The following is a 24506-nucleotide window of genomic DNA, read 5'->3' as shown; positions in this document are numbered from 1 at the left end:
TCTCCAAGATATGTCTGCCTCCCCTTCAGGTTAGCATGTAAGGCCTTCCTCATTTACTGAGGTGATAATTGCAAAAGAACAGGTCAGAGCCTTTTCAGTTGGGGCAACAGCCATTTTAGGTATTAAAATGGTGCCATCATTTTAAGCATTTCAGTACCAACTAAAAACTCTATTTTTTGAGGGGGAGGCTTTTCGAAATACAGTACAGAGGAGGTCATACTGTTAGGCAGCATGAAAAAACCAGTGTCAAACCACCAGCTGGGGACTCCATCAGGGGAAAACAAATAGTCAACTACAGCACTGTAATCTGTTGATTCTATATTTACAGAACCTGGAGGGTGGCCATTTTGATTTCCTGCCTCAGGTCTTGGGCCCTCTCCAGTGCTGATGGGTTGTTTCTTTTCTTGTGGTATTTCGGCTCTTGGTTTGTGATTGTTTTTAGTTGACTACTTGAGTCCTGTAGGTATCTCTTTTATCTTAGGTACATAGATTCAGATATTTCTCAAAGAGAAGCAGCTTGTACATTTTAAAGATAAATAAGTAAAGTCCCATATTCTAAAATTTTGAAGAAAAAAAAGGGCTGATGCTTTGCTCCTGTGCTGGCTCCACCACTGACAGAGATTTGGCAGGCCTCTGTGCATTCCTGGATGAAACACAATTCAAAAAAAAATCCCACCCTAGACAATGTCATCACAACCAACCAAGATTTATGGGCCCAGAGAACACAAAAGATACTAAAGCCACTAATTCATATTCATTACTCAAGTCTATAATTCTTAACTCACTGGATTTCCAAAAGCATCTGGGTCTGTTTGTGTGGCAACCTTTTCAATGGGACAACAGAAGTTTTTCTAAACCTGCACAATATTAGGTTCATGGTAGGAGTACTCTGAATTAATTAGTTCAGTTAATTAATTGGCTGAAATATGACTTTGAAAAAGAATTTAGAAGGGGGAAATTCTTTGTTTTTCAGCAATGCTTGCAAAAATCACTGCGGGCGCCATCTTGGAGTTGGCATCCCCTATTCTGTGAGAGAGAGAGTAGGCAGAATTCCTCTTCTAAAACAGCACTGCTTCAATTAATCTAACTCTTATAATTGTAAGAAGTTGGTAGTGAAGCCAAACAGGCCTCATAGAGTCCATCCCCTCTGTAACAAGAAAGAAAATATTTTAAGATACACAATAAAGCTTTCATAATGTTTAAAGGGTTGAATTTCATAACTTCTAAACAGTTTAATTTTTCTCTCCAATGTCAAGATACAGCTTTTTTAAAAAATAAATAAATGAAAATGTACAATCTCTTTGATGAGCTTAGAGTGGGGAAATAACCTCTGATGTAGCTTTAATAACGCCAAAAAGAAACCAACATGTCAGGAAAACAAACTTTGCTTACAACTGCACTTTAGCCAAGAACTGGCGAGAGCTACAAAGGGAGGTTCCCTAGCCCAGCAAAACAGAGAAATGCTTGAAACGGGATAAAATAATAAAATGATGACGATGTCACAACGTCAGAGCCCTTTAACCAAATCTCAGAGCAAACCTTTATTTTATAAAATGTGCAAGATGTGTGCATCGGGGTGGGGGCTGGGAGTTCTCCTTTCCAAGGGCGAGTTCTGCAGAAAAAGAACCCCCCCAAAAAACCACTTCTGCCGTTTTGGACCAAAAGCTGCAGTTTGTGCATGGAATTGGCTGTCACCAAGAATTGGTGCATGGAATTCGCTCTCCTTCTACCCCCCCCCCCAAAAAAAAATCCCTGAAGCAGTTTTGAGCTTTAAACACAACTGTTCTTTAAAATGAAATGAAATGAGTGAAAGGGAAAATAACATGTGGTATGTTTGCAATTAAAAATATAAAAAGTAGACGACCGAGGCAGTCTTTTTATGATTCAACAATAAAAGAAGTAGGGACTATACATCTTGTTGAATTAATAGAGTTGGGCCAGGTGTTTTTTTGGGGGGGTGTTAAAGCAGATTCTACCTCCAACTGATCCTAGGGCGTCACTTGTACAAACCTCAATCACTTAAGTTCAACAGACGTTTAAAACTTTTATCACTCCCTTCTGCATCATTACTGCCTGTCCTTTTAATGTATGATCTGAGCCAAATTCAGTGTTTCGTTATGGTATTCTCTGATGGTAACTGAATTTTTATTTAGGGTAGATGGGAATGAGAAAGAGGTTCACCAACAGCTCTTGTATATGAGTCACTAATTGATAAAGAAGGGGTGTTTTTTTACTGGCCAATGTGTCCACATGAAACACCATCAAGGAAGGCTTTCCTTCCTACAGAGCCCAGGAAAATGCAGGCCTGCTTTCCCTGTCCTCAGCTGACCAGGAGATGCTTGAGATGCACTGAGCTACAGCTCTTCCCCAAACATGTCTCCAAGTGGGGCAATTCCACCACTGACAGATACTTCCAACAGTAAAATATTATGCATCTTTACTCAGATGCAAGTCTCACTCGGTTTAACGGGGCTTACTACAAAGTAAATGTGCAAAGAAAGGATTGCAGCCAATGAGATCCAGACAACCAGATTCCTGAAGCACTGGAGGGGACAACTATGAGCTTTTTTAAAAGATCTGCCAGGTGAAGGAATGAGCCTAACTACTCCACTCCTGCAAAGTATCCACCAGCTTAGGGGAATGCCAGCAGCTCATATCCTCTTGACAAAGAAAGAAATGCTTTTTTGCCAAAGGAACATTAGCTTTAAGTGACCTGGAAGCATCAATTTTTGCAAAACAGTAACCATACAGCTCTAAATAGAGTCTCCCAAAGCTGGAAAATATTATTATCTGCATGTTCGCTCAAAAACTTTGAGAAAGGCCACTCAGGCTGGAGACCAATGTAATGTAAAAAGAAAGAGCTCAAAGCCCTGAGAACAAGCTGTCAGCTTATTCTTTTCCAGAGACAACACTGAACACAAGTGGGTGAGCCTTGCCATCTCAACTTACATCTTCTCCTGCCTCTTCTCCCAGGTGGGCAATCCTGCAGTCATGGCAGCAGAGACCAAATGGGCAAGCATGGAAGGTCAAGAATGATAAATCAGCTTTTGGTCTGCTGGTTCACACTCCAGTCCTATCTCTTTTCATAATACATCTGTCGATGCTGATAATGACTGGGTGGGCTTTGAACCCATTCATCCAATACAGTATCCAATACACTCACTTTCTCTCAAGAGATTCCTTGTCTGGTTGTCGGCAGGCTCTTTTTACTCACTCTAGGTAAATGGACTAGAAAGCTAGGCAGACTCATGTAGCGCTAGGGAAAGACTTAAAAAGTAGCTTATCTTTTATTGCTTGAATTTTATTATCATTTCTGCAGCTGTGTTTTTATTATAAGTTGCTTGGTTTTATAGTTAGTGATTTAACTATAAAAGGGTTTTTGTTTGTTTTCGTTTTTTTGCTTTGCTCTAAACTGTTACTGTGATTTGGGGGGTTTAATCCATTTTCAATCAATCAATTTTTCCCCATGTTGTACATTGTTTATTGGCAGAGAATGGAGTATTATAAATCTCAAAAAAAGAAGCAAACTTGAAAGGAGAATCAATCACTCACATCAGCTCAGGCCCGATAACATCCCTCACGCATGCCAGCTGTAAATTGAATTCTGGGGGAGGGGGATTAGAAGACTCACAGCAATTAGATTACAACTAGGGATTAGCACAAACACTTTCTACCTTACTAGAGCTTTTAATGTTGGCCTCCTGTCATGCTTTGTCATATATGTCTTCCAAGACTGAGTGAACAAAACTGCTCATATATCACCACTACAGTAACGTTTGCTCAAGATAGTTATTTTATTAGTTATTAGTTATCTTTACATTTTATTTTTCACTTTTATAACCCACCTTTCTTCCATCATGGAACTCAAGGCAGTATTCATACGGTCCGTTCCCAGGAAGTCTCCCATCCAGGCTCTGACCAGACCCAGACCTGCTTAGCTTCAGCAAGGTGATAGCCCCATGTGTCTCCAGACCATACCCTGGTCAAGCATATGAGTGAGGGCCAAACCAATCAACTCCTACAAATACAGTTCTGAATTCTCTGCATTTGTAAGCAAATGCTCTGCTTGCGACTCTTTTCAAGGTCATCACCAGGGCTCACCACAGTGAATCTAATCAAAATGCATGAGGCAGCACTTGAGATGACAAGATGCATGTGAGAGGCTTAATCACTGCAGCCTAGTATAATGAAAAGATCCTTGGAATTAATATGAAATGTTACAGGGAGTGGATGTAAACATTTCAGATGGCAGGTCCTCAAGGTCCAGAGGAAAGCTGTCGCCCTAAGTAGTTCCTGAAACACTTGCTTTTCCAGAAAAATCAGCCCGGGATCACTCCACTTAAAAGAGAAATCACAGTAGTGCGCCTGGTGAAGAGAGAGCCAGCGCTAGCTCTCCTCTTACCTGTTTTATCTGTGAGTGTACATCCTGGAAAGATGGGGAGAACGAGTCAAATTTCCTTCCTAAGTAATGGCCGCTAGGAGGACAGGGCTCCTGTAGGAATGGGCAGTGCCACGTTGCTCCCCTCCCAGCAACACTATTACTGCCACTTACCAGGATGGTGGTATATTGTTGTGGCAAGGGCAGGGCTGCACTGATGGGGGCACTGAATTGGCTCTGACAGTTCGCCTGTGTTCAGCCCCAATTCTGCTGTGTGGAGGGTCGTGTCGCCACCTCACTGTGCCAGCTGCCCCTGCATCTTCAATACTTGTGTGGAACAGGAAATTTCAGCATAGTGGGCTACCCCTGCTGAGATTTCCCCTTTTACCGAATTATTAAATGCATAGGAACCTTGTCCTCTTTCACATTTGGCTGCCCAAACACCCACAACTGCTTGCTCCCAGACAATCACTGAAATTTCCAGGGGGTGTTTTCAGGGTATTCCTTTTCTTAAATGGCTTTTAATTGCTAACTGCTGCTTTAAATACTGTGTTGTAATTGTGTTTTGATCATTTTAACTGTCAAGGCATTGATGTTTGATTTAACGTTTTTACGGTTTGTAAGTTTCTTAGTTGTGCTGCAAATGGAAAGGTATGGCAGAAATGCTGGAAATTATGAATTAGATCCAGGCTTAGCCATGCTCAGAGTAGACCGTTTAAAATCAAAGGGAGAACAGTCAGTCATCAATAACTTACCGTATTTTTCGCCCTATAGGACGCACCGTCCCATAAGGCGCACCTAGTTTTTTTGGGGGGGAAATAAAGGGGAAAAAATTTTTTTCCCCAGGCGCGGGGCTGGGGCGGGGGAGGCCCGAGCTTCCCCCGACCCCAGTCCCCAAACAGGCAGCTCTCTGCAAGCCGTGGGAGCCCAGGGCTGGCTCCCGCTGCTTGCGGAGAGGTCCGCGAAGCCTGGACGCGCTGAGCTCAGCGCGCGGAGGCTTTGGCATGCAAGCAACTCTCCGCAAGCAGCGGGAGCGCTCCCACCGCTTGCGGAGAGGTCCGCGAAGCCTGGACGCGCTGAGCTCAGTGCGCCCAGGCTTCGGCATGCAGGCACCTCTCCGCAAGCAGTGGGAGCGCTCCTGCCGCTTGCGGAGAGGTCCGCGAAGCCTGGAGAGCGAGAGGGGTCTGTGCGCACCGACCCCTCTCGCTCTCCAGGCTTCAGCGAAAGCCTGCATTCGCCCCATAGGACGCGCACACATTTCCCCTTCATTTTTTGAGGGGAAAAGGTGCGTCCTATAGGGCGAAAAATACGGTATAACTCCATTGATCTCACTGAGTTGACTCTAAGCAGGGCTTAGCATAAATTGATCATATGCCAAGCACCATCAAGCTTTTTGCATAACATATTGTAGCTACCAAGCTGGAAGACATACTCTTATTATTATAGTTTTATTTAATAATTTGTAACTCATCTTCCAAAGTAATTTACAAACATATCCTTATAAACAGCTAAATAATTTTAAGAACAGTACAAAAACAAGTGTAGGCTTAATAACAATGCAGAATGAACATGTAGACAGATACTTTTTCATCCAACTGAAAAAGCTTGTTGGAAGAAAATTGTTTCTGGAAAGCACCAGGAATGCTGTTCCACAGAACACGGGCAGCTACACTGAAAGCTCTGCTCCAAGTCACCATGGAGTGGGCTTCAGATATTTGAGGTATATTGGGGTCAGAACACAATGACCTACTTGATATACAAAGGATATAAAACGATCTCTGAAGTAATCTATATGGAGAGATAATATACACACACACACACACACACACACACACACACACACACACACATATATATATACACATATATACACACAACAATGGAGCTGCCAACTTTTTTAGCAGGCTCTGCTCATCTGCCTTAAACAGCAGCTCAATCGGCAGTCTTCAGCTGATTATGATGTTTGTTTATGGCCATGTCATGGAGAGCTGCTGATCAAGCTCCTTTTAAAAGCCCAAGGACAGGCCAAAGTGGGGATTTATTGCTGCTCAGTTTTTCACTTCCTAAAAATAAATAAAACCTACACTTTAAAAAGAGTTGGTACTGGTGTGCTTTAATTTTGGTGTTGCTCATTCTCCCAGACTCAAGTATATAAATATACTTAACTGCAAAGATTTCTACATATAAAACTCACTAAGAATATCTCCAGACTGGTTACTGTTTTGCAGAACAGAGTAAAACTCACACCATAAATTTAGGTTTCAGCAGTTAAAGGGGATTAAAGCAAGCTGTTGCTCTAGCACAAGAAATCCACTTTAGAATAAGAATTAGACTCTATATGGTTTGGAAAGTGTGGAGCGGACAAGTGACTACCAGGAAGATGTATAAACACCCTGCCAAAAAATCAGGATGAACACAGGACAAACAATCATTGTTGTATAACCTCCCCATAAACAAATGTTCTAAAAAGACTGGACACAGTCTAACCACCGCATAAGCTTTGTGCAAGCAAATGAGGATGACTGCTTGGTCAATAGGTTGTCTGAAGGAAATCAAATAATTCCACGGGAAGCAGCGGGTTAAAACATGTATTTCATAGTTTTGCTTTATTTAGCACTGAAAACCCTTAATTGGAAAGATGTGCAATCTTGCCACAGTTTAGCCTGAAAAAACGAGTACAGTACTGTAGTGCTTTTTGAGAGCAGGGGAGGATGGGGTGGAGAAAAAATGCTGTTACAAATATATTCATTGACTGGAAGCCACAGCATCCCCTCCGGGCGAATACACCCAGGCGAGTTGTGCTGCAGTTTCACTTGAAAAGATATTTAGATTGATTTATAATTGCGAACTAGGGATTGTATTAAGAGCTTTGAATTGATGCACTAATGACTGGGGTTCTTGTAATGAGCAAATGCAGCTGCCCTTGACAATGGCCCACAGGTCTCAGTAGGCTACAAGCGGAGCTGAACAATGAGGTTAGTCTTGAACGCTTACGTGTATTAAAAAAGAAGAAGAAGAAGCAGAGATTTGTTGCCAAGCCTGTTCCAGAACAGGAAACTGTCCCCCAAAAGATACACGAAGGGAGGAGGGGTGTTGCACAGAGGTAAAGAGAACAGAATCCTCTTTTATGATCATGCGGGTGGAGAATCAGGGAAGGAACCAAACTAGTTGTTGCATTTAACATGCTAATGCAATTAACGGGTGCATGGTTTTTGTTTTTGTAATGTTTTTTTTTTTTAAAAAAAAACAGCTTTGGGGAGTCCAAGCAGTATCCAAAATGCATGGGGTGACAAAGGAGAATTTAACCCTTTCCCTCTTACTGTAGTCCCATTAAAAATCCTAATTCCAACCTGCAATTACATCAGTAGAGAAGCTTGCATTGGTGGCGGAGAAGAGTATGGAAAGGGAACACATAGATGCTTTATACTGAGCCATACCATTGATCTATCTAGCATAGTATTGCCTGACTGGCAGAAGCTCTCCAGGATTTCAGGCAGGAGTCTCTCCCAGTTTTCCTGGAAATGCCAGGGATTAAACCTGGGATCTTATGTTTGCAAAGCAGATGCTCTTCCACGGAATTCCTTTGCCTGGGAATATGTTCTGGGAATGTCACTACAAACATGAAGTATATTTTATATATAAACTTAGGAAACTGCAGTTCAGAGAAGGGGAAGGGACATAGGTATTTCTTGCTCGCGATGCCTAGAAGGCCAGGACAATTAAACTCATATGATATAGAAATGAATTGTTATTTAGAAGTGTAGATTGGCCCACCATTTCAAATCACTGCAGACCACTTCTTCAAATGACACCCAAGACACTTTGGTGCTAACCTCCTGCTGCCTTGCTCCTCCGGAGGGGATGCGGGTGGCGCTGCGGTCTAAACCACTGAGCCTCTCGGGCTTGCCGATCGGAAGTCTGCGGTTTGAATCCCCACGGTGGGGTGAGCTCCCATTGCTCTGTCCCAGCTCCTGCCAACCTAGCAGTTTGAAAGCACAAGTAGATAAATAGGTACCGCTGCGGCTGGAAGGTAGATGGTGTTTCCACGTGCTCTGGCTTCCATCACGGTGTTCCGTTGCGCCAGAAGCGGTTTAGTCCTGCTGGCCACATGACCCAGAAAGCTGTCTGTGGACAAACGCCAATACCCTCGACCTGAAAGCGAGATGAGTTCCGCAACCCCATAGTCACCTTTGACTGGACTTAATCGTCCAGGGGTTCTTTACTTTTTTTTTACCTCGCTACTCCTTCTCTGTCTCTCTCTCTGTCTCTCTCTCTCTCCCTCCCAGTAAACAGTAGTGACTCCACTTCCGAGAGGTCACATTAGCTCCATCACCCCACCATGCAGTCTGTTTTCATTCATTCTTAACAGTCTTTGGAAATGGCCTCCCAAACAAAAATCCAGTGCTACTAAAAGATTAAGAAACCTTGTAGAAACACTTGAAACAGCCCTCACATTTGCCTGCATCATCTCATAATTTTGTTTTACTCCTGTTTCACTTATCCATTTCATAAGCATTTCTTTTCTGGACCTTCTCTCCAGTTTAGCTAGCGGCAGCAGGCTGAGCGTGGGAACTCGTTTCCAGAGGAAACTGGGGAAACCACAAAGGGCAAGATGCCATCCCACAGAAAGGATGGAGGTGAAAACTATCGTGCTTTGGATCAAAGGTGCTGAAAGTGCTGAGCACACAAATTCGCCCCAGAGTGGCTTCTTGGTTCCGTCACCCTAACAACAACTGAGTGACTGCCTTTCTGGTTAGCCAAGAGATACCACAGTGGCATGGATAGAGAAAGGGAAGCTGCCTTAAACTGGGTCAAGTCACTGGCCCATTTGGATCAATGGGAGATCTTGAGTCAGTCATTATCTCTCAGCCTAACCTAACTCACAGAGTGGCTGTGACGACAGAAAGAGAGGAAGAACCATGCATGTTGCCTTGAAGAAATAAATGGCAAAAGCAGGAACCACATTATGCTAGGATACTACCCCCAGAGCCGTTGCCAGCATGTTCCCTTGGTGCCAATTTACACATTGCCCCCTTACAGACACACTCTTGGCATCTTACAGAAGGCAACCACCACAATCTGTGAAATCCACAGTCTACTTAAAAAATTGCACTTCCTATACAGTGGTACCTCGGGTTACATACGCTTCAGGTTACATATGCTTCAGGTTACAGACTCCACTAACCTAGAAATAGTGCTTCAGGTTAAGAACTTTGCTTCAGGATGAGAACAGAAATTGTGCTCTGGCAGTGCGGCAGCAGCAGGAGGCCCCATTAGCTAAAGTGGTGCTTCAGGCTAAGAACAGTTTCAGGTTAAGTACGGACCTCCGGAACAAATTAAGTACTTAACCCGAGGTACCACTGTATTAGAAAGCATTCGCACACCTTGTTGTCTCTGGTTTACATATATTATGCAGGCACAACTGGTGGTATTCCGTATAGTACTACTAAGGCATTCCTCTCCCCTGGAAATGGTTCTGCAATGTTTTGGAAGCTGCCACACCTCTAATTTAAGGTTAGCTCCAGAGGCTCTCTTGGCACCAGAACCCCTTCTATTTACGACTGAGCTTTTGACGTGGCCTTAAATATACTCATGAGTGCCCAAAGCACAAGCACATTTGAGGACAGCACAAGCCACTACATCTGCTTCGGCAATTAGACCTGCTCTGCTTTGTGCTGCATGCTTATGTAAGAAATAGGGGGGCAAAGGTCCTGGTGGAGAGCCCGGGGCCTTGGCTCCAGTCCCACCCTTGGAGCAGGTCTGAGATCTGTGAAATTTAATGGCAATTAAATTCTACCTGTGGTAATAGAAAGTGAGCCAGACAACCCTACATGCTCACTTGGTGTAAAAAATGGCTTCAGCGTTATTAGTTCATATCTTAAAGGATAACCCTGCCCCTTGTATACCAGTTGCAGAAAGGACAAAAATGAGAGCATTATTATTCCTGTTCATCCCATACACCAAGAATCCCTCTGCAGCATGTTAGAAACACACACAGCTCTAAGAATACTTTGGGTGTAAGGCTGCCTCCTAGGCACCATTACTTGGTGGTATGCTGTATTTATTATGTTTAGACTGATTTCCAAATAAATATTTTAATTTTAAAGTTTTCTAGTCTGCCACTTCCTGCAAGGATGCTCAAGGCAAGCAATAAAAACAGAATAAAACAAACATAATCCCTAAAAAAAACCCCTTGCAATATACAGTCAAATTGATAAATTAACCATTTTCTGCCTGTTTAACAGATCTAACAGGCGCAAAAGTAACAAAGGACGTAGCCGGGGGTGGGGGGGGGAGAATGTGATTAACCTAGGGCCTTTTTAAAGAGTACAGTCTTCACCAACCACCTGAAGCAGCATCGGGATGCTAGGCAAGGTATTTCATAGGTTGGGTGCCACAAAAGAAAAGGCCCTGCTCCTAGCTGACACCAGCCTCACCTCCCTAGTTCATGAGCTTTAGATGACGATGGGCGTGTGTGAAGATAAACATACAGAAAAAGATTATTTCCAATATACCCAGGTCCTATAGTAACTATTGAAATTTTGAAGGCTAAGAGCGGGATTATGTATATGATAAGACCAAGGTGTGCATAGGGTTGGACTACAATTGTGTATCATGTATTAGAAGGCATATTTAGCATTGGGGGAGAACCTCTGAAGCTGGAAATCAGTGTTGCCACCACATTTGAGAGGTCTGTGAGCAGAGTGTGCTCTGGGACCCATCACACCATGAAGCTTCTGAGGTGGCAACACATACCTCTTCTTTCCTTCATTCGGTTTTTCCTAGCTCATGGGGAGTTATGTTCTGAGGCACCGCACGTTTAAGTGAAATCACATATACTGGAAACACCCATTTCAAAAGCCTGAAAACAACCTCCATACCTCTGAAACCCCTAGAAAACCCCTTTTAAAAGACCAGCAGTGCCTACCAAGGCGGACATAAATGGTAGCAATCACTCCCTCCAAGCCTCAATGGTCGGTGCAATGGCTCCTGAGATTGCACTTGCAAAGGCTTGTGGGATTGCTAGGTGCTGTTTTCATGCTGCTTTTGCCCTTTCTGTACTCTTTTAGGGCCGTTTTTGCCCGTTTTTCTAGTTACTTCTGGGTTTGTGGCTGTGCACGGCTGCGCACATACTGAATGCGCATAAAATGGTTGTTGCCTGTACAAAATCGTGATGTAGCAGGACCAGGGGCATTCTGGGGAAATGAAGCCCTTGTGGGGGTGGGGTGTTGTGCTGCAGCCTCAGACAGCACATTTGCTATGCACTTTACCCACCATGCAAAAAAGCAAAGGGAAAGGTGATGTCAGGAACTGGCAATAGCCTGGATAAGCCATAGCATTTGTCTAACCATGCCAAGCACTGGCTCCAGGCCTGCTGAAAATAAGCCCAGCCACAAGGTAAGCAGCCAGAGGAAGGGGTTGTTGAGGGCAGCAAAAGGGTTCGGTCCTCCCCTGCCCTCTGCTTCTCTGTGCAAAATTATCTCCCTGCTTCAGCTTCAAAGCTAAGTTACATTCTTTTGCACAGTCTATTATGAAGCACAGTCTAATACAGATCTGCTGTAGTAACATGTAGTTTAGACTCTTTACATAGCACCTTTGAGGGCTTCAAAGAAGTAATATCAGTAATCCTTACGACAGCCCTGTAAAGTAGGTCAGTACTATTATCCCTGCATTGTAGATGATGGAACAAATTAGCTTGTGCTAAGGGTACTTCAGTGAGTTCATAACAGAGGGTGAAACTTTAACCAGGGACCTCGCGCATTTGGCCATTACACTGTGCCACTTCTCAAGAAAGAAGATGAATTGTTTTCTTTTTCTACCTTGTCTTTTAAAATCCTTCTTGTATTTTGGGTCTAGTGAGTGGGCTCCTCTTCAGTTCGCATGGCTGGTGCATCTGTTTCATGCCAAATGTGGTCAGCAGAGATTTCTTTATGTTACATTAGACCATGGGTAGACAAACTAAGGTCAGTGGGCCAGATCAGGCCCAATTGCCTTCTGGATCCAGCCCGCGGACGGTCCGGGAATTGCCGTGTGGATCGCCAGCATGTGTGCGTTTCCCCCCCCTCTCCCTCACACAGCGGCGGCGGCACTTCCTCCCTCCCTCCTCCTGGCTTCTCCCCGCCCTGCCTAGAGGAGGAAGGGGGCTGGGCTTTGTTGGTGCCAGCAGTAGCAGCAGTGTTCGAACGGCCGCCATTTTAAGCAGCCCCTCTCCAGAGCCCTTTCATGCGCCACTCATTGTCCCACCGCCACCAGCCTCTGCCAGTCGCAAGACACAGGTAAGCAGCCACCAGGGCTTGTAGTGCTCTTGCATCATCCCCCCCCCAAAAAAAAATACAGTCTGGCCCCCCACAAGGTCTGAGGGGCAGTGGACTGGCCCCCTGCTGAAAATGTTTGCTGACCCCTGCATTAGACAGTAAGAACTTTGCAACTTGGAAGCAGTTTTAAAAACCTTCTTATTCTGAACATCCCCAGCAAGACGGACTAGATAAAGATCAACCTTTCCTGTGATGGGCAGAGCAGTTGTCTAAAATGTAAAATACAGCATAGCAACAGAAGAACACACACCAATATCTAGCCACCATTGCATCCTTGCAACCAAGTTATGTTCACTAGTAAACACCTTTTGTGTAACCTAGTTTAGCAATTCTGACTGGTACTGATTGGTTCCTTGAAAGAGGCAGCAGCTTCTTCCTCCTGCCAATCTGTACCGCTTTATTCATTTTCACTGACTGCGAGTGTAGGTGTGTGCAGGGCGGGGGGGGGTCTCCTTTCAGATGATTTGAAAGCAAATGGGCAAATATTTGACTATATTCAACAAGACTTGCGTGTCACTCTTAAAATCGAGATCATTAGAACTACACAGAAGTTGTACATGAAAGGCTTGAATAATCAAATTTTGCATTCCTAAGAAAATGTGCGAACAATATCCAGTCTGCAACCCTTTTTTAAGCTGTATAATGAGAAAGGTGGAAAAATAACACGGCTTTCACAAGCCACTCAAGGCTCATTTGGTCTTTTCTGCTTCTCCCTCACACACACCCTTCCCCACCCCAATCCTCCCACATTAGTCATTTTCCTCCATATCCATGCTTGTATATATTTAATTAGCTGCTTTGTGGGCACGTTTGGGATGAATTTGCAAGGCTTCAAACCAAAGCCGTGATCTTCTAACTCATTTGTTCTTATGCAGCACCACTGGATTCCTAAATTCTTCTGCTCAGTACCTTGCAACACCTTTGCCAGAATATCTAGGAAAGGTTAGCGCTTGCTTTCTAGGCTTCCATAATCACAGCTCTGTTCCTGCAAAACCAGTTTTTTGTTTTTTAAAGGGGGGGCAAGTGCCTTTATCATGCAGGTACGTCTAATAGCAACTTCAGGAGAAGGGTGGAGTTGGAGCAACAATGCAGGGCTAAAGGTTAACCTCATGCTTCCTCAACATTGCTGCTGTGATTAAATTAACATAAGCTTCCTCAATTACCTTGGGGTGGCGGAAGAATATTGGGGTATTCAATAGCTATGTCACATTGACTTGAGCTCTACATTGACAGAGATGTATATCTGAAGGAGCGTCTCCTCCCCCATCGCTCTGCCCGGACACTGAGGGCCTTCTGGCTAACCTGGGAGAGGCCAAGTTACAGGGAACCAGGCAGAGGGCCTTCTCGGTAGTGGCGCCCGCCCTGTGGAACGCCCTCCCATCAGATGTCAAAGCGATAAACAACTACCTGACATTCAGAAAACATCTGAAGGCAGCCCTGTTCAGGGAAGTTTTTAATATGTGACATTTTAGTGTACTTTTCATCTTTGTTGGAAGCCGCCCAGAGTGGCTGGGGAAACCCAGCCAGATGGGCGGGGTACAAATAATAAATTATTGTTGTTGTTGTTGTTGTTGTTGTTGTTGTTGTTGATATACACCCACTGAAATCAACTTAGGGGTGGTGGTCAAAGATCTAGCCCAGGGGTCAGGAAACTTTTTCAGCAGGGGGCCGGTCCACTGTCTCTCAGACTTTGTGGGGGGGCCGGACTATTTTTTTGGGGGGGGGATGAACAAATTCCTATGCCCCACAAATAACCCAGAGATGCATTTTAAATAAAAGCACACATTCTACTCATGTAAAAACACGCCGATTCCCAGACCGTCCACGGGTCGGATTTAGAAGGCGACTGGGCCGGATCCAGCCCCCGGGCCTTAGTTTGCCTACCCATGATCTAGCCTCCAAATACTGCATTTCCAGGGTATGTGTTCAGGTAATAGATGATGGGAGTAGACAACACACAGTGCACAAACAGATCACATCCAAGCCATACATTTCAAATACACTCATACCACATTGAATGAATGAATGAAATCTTTCTCACTAAAAGCTATAAGCCGTCACAACTGGTCACAATGCGTAGCATACCACATTAACAGTCATGGTTTCCCCCAAAGAATCCTGGGAACTATAGTTGATTATTGGTGCTAGGAATGGTAGCTCTGTGAGGGATCTCCTAACATCTCTCCAAAATATACCTAACCGATTAGAGAAATTCGCACAGCTTGGATTTCGGTCACGCAGAGTGGAATGTGTTTAAGTTGGGGGGGGGGTGTCTGTCCTAATACAGAACTACAAAACTAAATGAACATGCTTCTTATCTAATGGATTTGCATATCCTGGAATACTAGCAGTCATCTCACAGTACACTATTGAGCATACAGTTTGGGAATGACTGATTCAGATCTTCAAGTAACACCATTTGCATAGTTCGTAATCAGGAGAGGGCAGGAGGATGGGGCATGTGTTCCTAGAGAGCAGTTGCACAGTTGTCTGTCAAAGACAAGCCATACTGTCAGGGACTCAGCGGGAGCGCAGGGAGGAGAGGAGATGGAGAGCGAGGGGGAGCAATCCGAGGGCAGCGTAGGAGAAGATGACAGCAGCCCGATAGATTCCATGAGCCTCTCCAGCGAATCGGAAGATTCACAGAAGGGGGCGCCGATGGGCAGGGCAAGGGGGGACCCAAGGGGGACACCCCAGAAGCAAGGGGCCAGCGGGGACTCCCAGAGCAGCAGTTTGAAATCAGGACCAGCTTCCCCACCAGAGCGTAGTGGGGGGGAGGAGTCCCAGGTATCAGAGCCCACATAAGCACCACCAGCGAGAGAAGATGTCAGGGTTGGCCACGCCTCCATCGGAGAGCGAGGGAACGGTCAAGAGGAAAGTTGCAGGCTGGGCGCGCGCGCCAAGTTCAAATGTACAGGCGAGCGGCACAGAAGGTAGCCCGGATAGGGAACCAGGTCCTAAAGCCCGCCGGAAGGAGGGGGAAGAATCATCAGGGTCAGCGTCAGAGGAGTCCAGAAAGGATGAAACCCTAGCGGGCAGGAGGGCCCAGAGGAGAAAGGAACTTAGGAAGAGGTGGAGCAAAGCGAGAGTGTTAAACTGGTGTGGAAGGGGCGGAGTCTCAGACGGGACTTCGCCGGTCTAAGGTCGAGACGTAGAGCTGCGCGCTGCGGCTTTAAAATGGAAACTGAACCTCAATAAAGACTTTTGTACATAACTACAGCCTAGCGTTGGTCCTCTGTGAGCTGGGACCTGGAGGCAGCTCTGACACATACGAAATAATTACTACTTTGCTTCACAACTGAGGTAATGCTGGCATTGTCACAGCCTCAAGTGACAGCAGCTATGCCAAACGTAGGACTTCTTAAACAAAAAAACAAAACCAACCTGCAATCAAGCTTTCTCTGCAGTGACAGGATTGCATAATGAGAACTCTCCTAATTGTGCAAAATCTGCCAATAAGCACAGAGGCCATTAATTCATCAGACGCACAAAGGATGTGATGTGCGGTTATCAATTTCTATAAGCCACCGGAGGAGGTAAAACGATATAGCCTCACTGCTGCTGAGGATGCGCGACCACCTGTCACTGCCCAGGCACAGTGAGGTCAAATTCGCCCCTGGAGTAGGCTAGATAAGGCTACTTCCAGGATGAATGTGGACCTGGATTAAGAAATTATATGGAGAAGCAATGCAGGATATGCAAGCTGCCAATAGCAGCAAATGCCATATTAAGGGATAAATAGCAGCTTTGGAGGGGTGGCTTTAAAGGAAAGTAGTACAAGGGTAAATACCCCATCTTCCACCCCACAGTCTCAGTCTGGATCAAGTCCCTCTGGCAGCTGTTATTTTAAAAAAGAAAAAGGGAATCCCAAACATTGGGTTTTAAATGCATTTAGCATCTCATATAGCTTAACCCTTCATTTTCTCCTAACATGTACAGTTGTTTATGCAAATTTTGTCTAACATGCACACTTCTGCAAAGCAATTTACTCCAATATTTTTGCATGTTATTTTCACTAATATGTGCATTTTTAGGCATACTTTACCCTACTATATGCACTTTTGCACGTTACTTAGCTGGAGAACAGCACTGCAAAATCTGGAGGGTGGCTGTGTTTCAATTCATGTACAGTGGTACCTCGTTTTACGAATTTAATTTGTTCCAGAAGTCCGTTCTTAAACCAAAGCCATTCTTAAACCAAGGTGCGCTTACCCTAATGACGCCTCCCACCGCTGGTTGCCCTTCAACTATTCAGCTTCTGTTCGTAGACCAAAGTAAAGTTTGCTAACCAGAACACCTACTTCTGGTTTTGCGGAGTTTGTATACCGAATAGTTCGTTAACAGATTCCTCTTTGACTGGGGCTAATGGGAGCTGGACTCCGAACATCTGGAGAGCCAGAAGTTTCCCACCACTGATCTATGCAGCTAACCAGATTATGGAGACAGTGGATTCTGTTGCAAACCCACCGAACATAAAAGCTGCTTTGAAATATTGCCCTGGCTTGTATACATTGTTCCCATATGGATTTAGTGGCAGAGATATTGGAACTATTCAGCTATGAGGTTTTCCACCAACAAGCTTATTTTCGTTGAGAACTCTGGAAGGGATGGCATAATAATCTGTCCTTGCGAGGCAGATCTCCTGGACTGCAGCAAACACCAGGAGCACTTGTGATGGCTTCGTAACTGCTTGGCACCAGCGTCAAAACAAAAGTGGCCTTTGAAAAGCAGCAGTAAAAGGCTGGGGGGCCCTTTTCCCATGCCTACTTTGATATGGTGCTTGAGTGGCCAGCAATGCAAGTTAAGAACATTAAGAGCAGCCTTCCTTAGTGAAAAGGATCAAAATTCTATGCTGACATACTGGTCAACCATTGCATTTATACCACTGCTATACCACAGACATTGACAATTTAAGGAAGGTAGCCTTAGAGCTACAATTCCCAGCACCGTTAACATACTACAGTTCCCAGGGTTTTCCATGACTGTTGAAGTGACATAACAGCGCTTTGGAGACCACCGTCTCCAGCAGCCATCTAGATGCTTCTGGGAAGACCACAGGAAAGGCAAAAGGCAACAGCAGCAGGTATTCATTGGTACCAAGTGGTTGGAACTCTTCACTTCCACTTTTCAGAGAAAGAAGTGGATTCACTGTCACCTTCCTTCCTCCACTACCTCTTCCTTCTTTGCTAGAGTTTCAGGCTCTGATTTCACAACAACTTGCTCAGCTGTGACTGACCAGTGACGTGGGAGGGAGGGCTTCTCAATGGGACAATTCAAGATGCAGTTCAGTGTGTGACTTGCTGACAATATCCCGAAGCACATGTTGAGTTATTTTACTAGGCTTACGAAGCTACTAACATGAGTTTGACCAAACTGCGGGAGGCAGTGGAAGACAGGCGTGTCTGGCGCGCTCTGGTCCATGGGGTCACAAAGAGTCGGACACAACTAAACGAGTAAACAACAACAAGAACTGTTCAGTGCTTTTGTCTTAGCACTATAAACACACACACACACACACACACACACACACACACACATTGTTAACTTTATCCGGCCATCCTCTTACCCTTCATGGTAATTTGCTTCAGCAATTACATTACATTTTGAAGCAGACTATCTAATACTGTACTGTCAGCTCTCGCTGGCTGTGGTTATCCAGGATCTCAGGCAGAGGCCTTTGCCATCACCTGCTAGGTGCTTCCTTCAACTAGCGATGCCAAAGACTGGCAAGGTTTGGACATTCAAAGCATGTACTCCACCACTGAGTGGGTTTCCCCCAGAAATGCATTCATTAAATTTCCAAATTGCTTACGGGGCTTGGTAGGAAATTACAATGGGATATGTATATCCAGCAACGGTGCAGTCCTAAATGTTTGTTTGCTTTACACTCCAGCATCATTTAATCAACAACTAAACTCTCATCTCCTTTAATATAATTTTCTAGCCATTTGGTATGCTTGCTTTGATGATGGAAGCTAGTTTTTTTATTTAAAAAAAATTAACTGCAGATTGCATGCTTTGGCTCCATCACAAGTAAGTTAGCAACACTGACAGACAGCAGCTTACATTATGCAAATAACTCAATGACAATTGTTAACAGGCAGCTAAGAGTCTCCTCAGAGTACTCTAAGCAGGGAGTCTCCTTTGCAGCAATGGGTAACCTAAATGGGACTGTCACAGCAAAAATCCTATTGATAAGGCAGCTCCTTCCTGCAACTCCTCTCTGGAACAAGGGCATTGACCACCTCAAAAGCAAAAACAGCAGAACACTATTTCCCTTATTGCAGTTCAAAAGGCAAACAGGGAAAATAAGCTACCTGCTAAATTCTGCCTCCGCTACACCCCACAAAAGGAACAAGGTAGGGTTAAGAGGGGTTATTTGGCAGGAAAACTGATAAAGTGGGTAATGAAAACCAGAGATAAAGCCAGGGAAATAGTGCCTTTGCTCCTCTTCAACAAATCTCATGCTATTTTGGTGATAGCAGTGGGACTTATTTCTGTGCTGCAAGGATGCTACAGAACACGAGGCGATGTTGGTGAATTTTCATATTATTAATAGTTGTTCACATAGATACTAATATCAGGGAGACAGGGTTACCCAGAAATTGAAAAATCTATTTCTAAATTTCCTAGAAAAAAGTACTTTAAAACTTGGCAGAAAATTATAACCCTGGATGTTAGATTTTTAACACTTCCATTCCAATGTTTCAAAAGACGCAGGATAAATCTAAAATTCTTCTTTGTCCAGAGTTTTGGGAAATTCAGAACTTGGTTGACAAAGGCCTGAAGTGCATATAGTGCCTTTTCACCCCAATGAATTGGAAGAAGAAGAAGAAGAAGAAGAAGAAGAAGAAGAAGAAGAAGAAGAAGAAGAAGAAGAAGAAGAAGCTGTGCCCATTTTTGCCCAAAGGAAAAACAATGAACGTATCTGTTCTGGTAGGCAGAGCCTGAAGAAAATGCTTGAGAATTTCACCCCACTCCCCATCAGCAGAAGTTACTATGGACACATACAGTGTTGAGCCAATTGCGATGGGAGGCTGAAACCCTGAACTTTCACCCTCTGACCTAAATCAAAATACAACAACATTGAAGGAGGCCTGTGGCATCCCTGCTAAGAAACAAGACTGATTATTTCCAAGTGTCTCCATCACATGGGGGGGGGGGATCAGTGGAGGGGGGGAGGGGAGAGAACAACCCATATCACATTGTGCACGTAATTTTCAATTTTAAAAAATTAATAAAAAGAACCAGCTGAGCCTATCTAGGCAAGAGATCAAGAAAAATTCAAGCAGCAGACAATGCACTTCCAAGCCAAACAACAAGCAGACTTCACAGAGGCTCTCTCTCTCAAGAGTTTGGCCTGGGGAAGTAACCCCCTCTGGTAGAAAAAAGGCCTGGCAGCATGGAAACCGAATAAAGCTTCCCTTTGTGGCCCTGTCCAGCAGGGAAGGACAAAAGGGCCTCTGCGGCTGATGCAAGTTTCTGAATGACAAGAGTCCTCCGACTACCCCACCCCCAAATCTCACCAACAGTAAATCCCAGGAAAACTGAGTGTTTATTCATGACTCTGGCTCTGCAGATTCCCCCCCCCCCCCCAGTTTCTGCCTGCATCCTCAGCTACAGAGCATTTGACAATATCTTCTTTTACCTCGCCTCTTGTCTGCTACTTCCGCATTTAATTGCAAGTTCATGGGTATTAACTGCCCTGTATAGCTGAACTTAGTAATCTTCACTTGAAGGCTTCCTTTCCTTAGAAAGGCAAACAGCTCTTCCTCTGTCCCCATTTCGACTCCCTGTCTTTCTCTGGGCATGGAGGCAAGCGTCCCCCATCCTCTCTCTGCAATCTTTTTGTCCCCTTCCCTTTTCCCTCTTTCTCCCCCTGCCCCCCTCCAAATGTCCGTTATTGATTTAATTTGTCTTGTTAAGGCAAAAGCTGCATTAGCTGAAACTGTCGATCATACAAGGCATATTGGGGCTTAGAAAATTAACCACTTGTCTCAAAAAAAAAAAAAAAAAAGAGGAACAAAAAGCTTTGTTCCAGGCTTCTGCTGGAATGGTCTCCCCCCCCCTGTGCAGAGATTTGGAACAAAGCAATTATCAAACATTGCCCCAGTGCATGCTTATGTGCCAAACAGTAATTCAGTGGTTCGGCAGCTCAGATTTGAATTGGACAACAATGCATTCCCCACAAAGGAGCAGAGATCAAGGAAAGGCCTTTTTGAGCCTTGGCGGAATGCTAAGTTAAGAGTAAAAAGCAGGGAAACTTCTAAAGGGATGCATCTCATATTGCAATTTCAAGAGTACTGTTGCAAGATACTCCCACCCATACAGAAAAATAAATGCAGATATACCGTACTGCCTAAAGCACAGCACATGCAACTGGTTTGAAGACAAGCCCCATGAATTCATTGCAAGGATCGTTTTGTAGGAAAACAGGCCATTATTGAGGCAGACCACTAGCTCACCTTCCTCAGTATTGTCTGCACCAGCTTTCAGCACCCTGGTGCCTTCCAACTATTTTGGACTACAACTCACATCAGCTGTAGCCAGCATTCCGAATTGTCATGATTGAAAATTGTAGTCCGAAATATCTGGAGGACACCACACTGTGGCAAGCTGTGGCCTGGCTGCAGCTCAGACAAGGGTCTTTCCCAGGCCTTCCTGGAGATGCCAGGGCAGGTGCTATGCCACTGATGAGATTTGTCTTTGGTCTGGATGAACAGAGGATCTTTCAGGCAATACGTCTCCTAGACAGTTATATAGAATTCAGAGTGCTGAAATCACGATATAAAAAGTAGCTTTCAGAAATTGATGTAGGACTATCCTACCAAGAGCATTACAGGAGATACATCATGGCGTCGCATTACGTGTCACTAAAGAAACGAGGAATTCTGCAAAAATTCTCACTCCTGGAACATTTGCTATTGAATGCTCTCTAGTGCACAAAAGCTCTTCTACCAGCAAAGAATCATAATAAATAACGAAAACTATATAGGGGAGCATCTCTCATAAAGCACAGCACCAGGATTCAGGCTGGAACATTCTTGAACTGGCTCCGAGCGTATTTCCAGACCCAATTCAAAGTGTTGGTTTTAGCCAATCTTGAAATGGTTTAGAACTTCAGTAAACACATGTTCCTGTATGTGCTTACCCAGACCCTAAGATCACCCACATAGGCCCTTTTAAAGGTGCTTCCTTTTTCTAAAGTATGGGAGAGAAGCAACAAGAGAGGACCTTTTTCAGTAATGGCTTCTTGCTTGTGAAATGCTCTCCCAAAGAGGTTCATCTGGTTCCCCACCACCACCAATATCTATGTGTTGCCTGGTGAAGGCCCTTCTTCTCCCCCAGGGTCTTTAATTTAATTAATTTGACATCATTTACTTGTTTGTGATTAACCTGAAGGTAATTTGTAGGGGGTTTTGCCTGCCGAAGGGAAGACTCTGTAGCTTTTTTAGTTTTGTTTGGTCATGATTGCAGGTTTGCACATACATTTATTAGCTATACGAGACTACAGCAGGTTTTTTAATTTAATTATTCTTGTGTGTCACCTGGAGGCTTTGGCATAGGGCAACTAATAATTTTCATAATTGTAGCAATAATAGTAGGAAGCAGACGTCTGGGATACATTCCAACACCATCTATCCTCTCTGGTTATTCTTCTTCTTTTTCTCCCACTGAAATAAACCAGGCAGATTATATATATCCTCCAACCATAATGCATAGCAATATTTTAAACATAGAAGTAACATTTGTCTTTTCTCCTGCATCCTTCCTTGGCAAATCCATTATTTGCAACTGACAGTCTCAGGAGGAGTAAAGCCCAGGAAGGCACCTCAATTACCGGTACTTGGTCAATCTGAAGCTCTCCACACCACCAGAAATATGGCTACAGTCGTAAATGGCATGCCCTGTTCCTGTCTGGCTCATGTTCCTTGCTTCCAAATTTATATGGCTGAAATCTTGATACAGATAAAATATACTTCCAGGAAGAACTTATAGCAGAGGCATGTACTGCCCTGAAGAATCTACTTAACTTAAAAATATACTGTACTTTTCAGTCCCCATGTATAAGACCCCCCAGCCCATTTTGGGGGACTCAATTTTAAGAAAATAAGGGGCCCAAAGTTGTTGAGCCTCTCCCCTCACGCAGCTGCGGGCAGGAAACACTCCCTAAATCGTTTCTCGCGCGTAGCGGCATCAGGGGAAGTTGCGCTCTCATTAGTCATCTGGTTGGCAGAAGCGCAACCTCCCCCAATGCCGCTGCACGGGGAAACGACTTAGGAAGCGCCCCCCATGGGCAGCGATATCGGGGGAAGTTGCACTCCCGTCAACGAGCTGGCTGGCGGTGCACAGCTTCTCCCCCCCCCCCCCCAAAAAAAAACCAAGACTTTTTCTTCTGTGTAAATCCAAAGATCTCACAAATGTATCCTTTTTCACTTCCCAGGGCTTTACCATTTAGTTGAGCAATCCTGTAGATCTTTCCTCAAAAGTACATCCCATCGGGATTAATGGGGCTTGCTTTCTACAAGGATTACGATTTAAAAGAGACTGGACGAAAGCGAAGCAAAAGCTCAAAGAATGACCCAAGAGCAGTGAGGATTGGTATAGGATGGTGGAAGATGCTTAAGAAAGGGGCCCATGGTTCAGAATCAGAGGAAGAATAACCTCTGAATGCCACCCATTGGGGATCAACAATGAAAAAGAGTCACCACCTTATTGGCTTCTGGTTGACCAATGTGGAAAACGGGATGCTGGTCTAGTAGATAATCCTTTAGCTTGATACAGAAGGGACCTTATGCTCTTATGGAGCGTACATGCTTTGTATGCCGAAAGTCTCTGATACAATCTCTGGCATCTCCAGGGTTAGGCAGCATCTGATGGGGAAGTCCTCTACCTGAGACCTTGCAGAGTCACGGCCAGTCAGAGTAGACGATACCAGGCTAAAACAACAAATAGTCAGCACTAGTCTAAGACAGCTTCCTACGTTTCTATCAAGGAAAGCCAAACCTGGTGGCTGGGAGCTGCCAAGTGAACTGAGCACTCTTCCAGAATAAAAAAGCGTGACAGCAGGAACAAAACAAGAGAGCTGGATAGGATATTGAGAATGGCAAAGAGACACCGAGTTGCCTTTGGAGAGAGGCTGGCATAAGGGACTGAAATGGATATGGTGTGAGCTGATAGCAGGCACAGAGAGTCCAGGGCAAGAGATCTCAGAGTGACATAATGACATCCAGCCCCAGTGCATGCATTGTTAAAGAAATTACTTTCATTTTGGAAGTGACATTCAAGACCGCTACACTGTCTGAAAATCGAGATTCTATTTGTTTCTCTATATAGCTTGCAAAAGCCCTTTGGTGCAATCGGTTTATTGACTGCACAGTGCCTTCTTATTTGTTGTGCAAAACCTGCCCATCTTCCCTCAGGTCTGCGTTCCTCCTGTAGGGGTGTCCTCTTTTCCTAGCTCCGAAATTCTGCACCTGGGAATGTGCAATTCTTCCTCCAGCAAATGGGTTCATTGCTATTGTGACTGCTGCACTGTGACTACATGGAAACAGAATGTTGCTTGTGATGCAACTAGTGGCATGTGACACATGGACATATATTTGAAAAATGCTGACCCCTCTCTCCTCTAAAGCACCAGCCTGCCATTTTGTGTACCTTTTGTTTTAAAACAAACACACAAACTTTGTGGGCTGTTGTCCCCCACTCCATTCTCCTGTGGTACAGAATGCACATCTAGGCAAATTTAAACAGGAGAATAACAGAAGCACAGTGATCCCTCACACCTAATATGTATGCATGGGATACCTGGA

At 44.5% G+C, this 24506-nt stretch overlaps 1 protein-coding gene and 1 long non-coding RNA gene across 3 annotated transcripts in view; both read right to left on the bottom strand.

Annotated features, from left to right (window-relative positions):
* The window catches only part of PREX1 (phosphatidylinositol-3,4,5-trisphosphate dependent Rac exchange factor 1), a 220779-nt gene that overhangs the window by 153629 nt on the left and 42644 nt on the right, over window positions 1-24506 (bottom strand). The window lies entirely within an intron of this gene.
* Window positions 663-8269, bottom strand: LOC307218117. Of its 2 annotated transcripts, XR_013839788.1 has the most exons (3): window positions 6257-8269; window positions 5689-5960; window positions 663-5128 (listed from the first exon to the last, which is right to left on the bottom strand). It is a non-coding gene; the product is annotated as an uncharacterized lncRNA (long non-coding RNA). The 2 variants fall into 2 exon arrangements; XR_013839789.1 differs by lacking the exon at window positions 6257-8269 and having other exon boundaries at window positions 5689-6170.

This window comes from Podarcis cretensis (assembly GCF_951804945.1).
Source record: "Podarcis cretensis genome assembly, chromosome: 6".
In the NCBI taxonomy this organism is placed as follows: Eukaryota; Metazoa; Chordata; class Lepidosauria; order Squamata; family Lacertidae; genus Podarcis; species Podarcis cretensis.
The sequence above is the reverse complement of the archived record's forward strand: the minus strand, read 5'-3'. Positions and strand labels throughout refer to the sequence as shown.